The sequence below is a fragment of the Belonocnema kinseyi genome, chromosome 9 (genome assembly GCF_010883055.1).
Source record: "Belonocnema kinseyi isolate 2016_QV_RU_SX_M_011 chromosome 9, B_treatae_v1, whole genome shotgun sequence".
Taxonomy (NCBI): domain Eukaryota; kingdom Metazoa; phylum Arthropoda; class Insecta; order Hymenoptera; family Cynipidae; genus Belonocnema; species Belonocnema kinseyi.
This window is the reverse complement of record NC_046665.1, coordinates 52,376,561-52,380,207: the sequence shown is the minus strand read 5'-3', so window position 1 is coordinate 52,380,207 and position 3,647 is coordinate 52,376,561.

Here is a 3,647-nt window from a genome sequence, read left to right as displayed (position 1 = left end):
TTATATACGGATTGTTATTTGTATTATACTTGTTTGACGAAGATAGAGAAAATGTTGTTTGTTTTTATGTATTTCTAACGGCTCAGGAGATCCTACTAGAAAGTTACAATTTTTATTTGTTTGAAGAAAATTTTCAAGGGCTGTATTCGTTTAGACCCACCGATTTTGAATTTTTAAAATAAAAATAACTAATTTAATAATTACAAATTTTTCATTCATCAATTTTAATCTCATTTATGAGCCAAAAAAGGTTCGATAATCTCAGCCAAGACAAGGCTCGACTTAAGACAAGGAAAAGCCGTTTTACCTGTCGTGGTCATAAAAGTCAGACGAAGGCCAAGTCGAACTCAAGTCGAAGCATTTTCACTCGGGCAGATACAGTATTACATTTTTAATATCAAAAAAAGTTTTTCTCATGCAAACAGAATAAACCACTTTTTTATACTTTTATAATCGGTACTGACGAGTCATAAAAAAAATTCAATAATAGGTCCTCTGATGCGTCTCGAAGACGCGAACAAATGCAAAAGAACATGGAAAAGAGCATCACGTATCTGGACACTCCCTTGAACAATTACTATATTTTTCAAGAAATTTTCTAAGAAAAAGAAAAGCGCTCGTAATTAATCGCGTCCTTCGAGAGCTCGGTTGCATTCGATTAAAATGCCTGATGCACCTTTTCATCTAAATATAAACTTTAATGCTGCATTTTTTGCTCCTGTGCAATGCGCATTAAACATTTTGATCACATTCATCGTGATTTCCTTTCACTATCTTCAAAGTCGATTCTTATCCTGCCGAATCATGATTGAGAAATTTTCATTTGCAAGATGCAAAACAATGTATACAGTGCAGCTCTCGAAGTTGAGAATGTACCTTGACTCGCACTTCACGAACAGACCTGTCGATTCCTTGCGGTTTAACCGCAGTGAAAGGGATAAGAATACGGAATTATGCATGCATTGGCGCCGACAACCAGAATACAATGGGTGCATTCTGTAAGTGTATGAATTTGTCAAGATGCATATAGCTTTTGGATTTTCAGTCAATAGACTTGACTAATTCCCGTGTAGAAATTTCCCCGGTTGGCCCTAATAGGCCTAATACAACAAGGTTTCTGGTCGGATCGCGGCCGGGCTACCCCTGGCTGGGTTTCATGGACAGGAAAATTACACATTTTTTAAGAGCCGTGATATTATTAAAGACGTAATTATGGATGCTAGATTAATTATTATTTGAAAATTATAATTTAAAGATTTATTAGATCAGTGAAACAAAAATGAGCTTTTTTAAATTCTTTTAAAAAATGCATTAAATTTTTTTGAATAATTTAACATTTTAAATTAAACTGTTATCGAATCTGCTATATGCAACAACAGAAATGATACAATTTTTATAAACTTCTCTATATTCAGACCATGTTTAGCCTGTACAATTTCAAATTTACCGCCATATATAGCGTCTGCTGTGCATAGACACTCAGTAATTTTCAGTTTCGCACCTGGAACGAGAATGCTTCTTGCACTCATGTTGCGTCGTCTCTTCGAAGTTCGCAAATAAAATCGAGACTTGTAGTGAAAATCAACCTTATTTCAGTAATTAGTTTGAATCCCCCACTTAGTGTGCGAATAATAATTATTTTTAATTAAAATATAGTCTTGTGTATACAGTTTTTATTTTCTTCCTTCCTAACCTTAAATCACCACGTGGCTTCCAAACTGCTATGAGATTCTATCATCAGGGAATGAAGTTCTACTCCAATTTTCTTGCCAGAATTGGTTCACTTGATTTGACTTTTAAAGTTCACCGTAATCTTTACGATGAGCCTTAAAAGACAAAACAAGTTACCAATTTCTCGCCTGAAGCAACATTTCTTAACCGCTTTTTGGCCGGATTACTCGACCGGATCCCGGCCGGTATTGAAGCCGGGATCCGACCAGTTTACCGTGACGTTTTTAGCCGGATCCCGGCCGGATTCCCCGGCCAGCGCCCGGCCTAAAGCGGGGCTATCCGGCTGGGACCCGGCCGGATCCCTGATTGGATTCCTACACGGGTTGTTCTGCTATAATAAAATTGCAAAAATATTTGTAAATTACAATTCTTCATTAAATTTCTGCTGCTGTTTTTTTCAGTACGAATTCCAGGGGGATGGGACTATTTGAATGAAATTACGGTATGAATAGCCAGATTTTTCCCGGTATACGTATATAGATGCTTCGTTTAATAAATTATCAAAATCAAACATAAATGACTGGTGACAAACATTAAAAGTTACGAATTAGATTCATTAAAATAAATAGTTTAATTTATGATAAAATACGTGCGTCTTTATTATAGTAGAAAATAAATTGTCTTGGTTCAAAATTATTCATACCCAGGCAGAAATATTATGTATAGTTTATATATAGTGTGAAGTATTATATATATTTATTTGTTTTATACATTTTTTGTACAGAACAAATGAATGAATATTATATATAAAACTTCACACTATATATAAACTATATATAGTTTTTCCGCCTGGGTAGTTTTGGTTGAATTCAACTGTTTTTGATTTAAAATAAAAATATTTGGTTGAAATATCAACTATTGTTTAAAATTAATCTTGTTTTTGCTTGAAATTGAGTTTTTAACTAGAATGTATTGAAAAATCATTTTTTGGTTAAAATTTGTCTTATCTGGCTGAGAATATAATAATTTTATTTTTCTCTTATAGATTTTGTTGTTCTTTATTTTATTCCATTTGTAGTAAAGATTGATATTTTTAGTTGAAAATTCAACTATTCTGTCGTATTTTTTTTTATTCAATTCCACTATTTTTTTCTATTGAAAATTAAAATGTTTTTTGGTTAAAATATCATCCGGTTTTCTTTTAAATCTTTAAAAAATTCCAATCAATCGTTGGTTAAAATATCAAAAGTTGTTTATTTGCAAATGGAATATTTTTTGGATCAAATAATATTACATTTTTGTGTTAGGATTCAACTTTTTTGAATTGAATATTTTACTTCTTAGCTGAAAGTTGAACTGATTTGTTGAAAATATATTTTTGTTATTTTTGAAGATGCGTCACTTTATAGATGAAAATTCATCTCTGATTGAAAATATAACTATTTTGTTAAAAACTCGTTTCTTTTATTTGTTGATGTCATTTTTTGTGGGAAAATTCGAATACTTTGTTGAAATTTGACCTGCTGTGTTAAAAATTCTTTTTTTGGGTAAAAATTCAATATCTTAGGTTTAAATTTAACTAATCATTTAAAAATTAATTTTTTCTTTAAAAAGTCATAATTATAATTGAAAAATCATATATTTCGGTGAAAATTTAACTATTCTATTTTTAGTTGAAAAATAACCTTTTTAGTTGTAAATACAACAGATTGAATCATTTACAATTACTAATTTCATCCAAGAGTAAAATTGACTGATTTGAACAGTTACTTTTGGCTGATTTTACAATCGTCGAATCCGAATTTTTTAATTTAGTCAAAATTGCCATCGATTTAGTCTCTTTTGACTGACTCAAAATTTCTAGTTGTCTAATACGGTTGAAAAGTTAATTACTTTGGTAAGATAAAAATCTGCCCGTTAAAACACTTTTATGCACAAATTAAAAAGCATCTTCAAAATCGTACCTATTCTTTCTA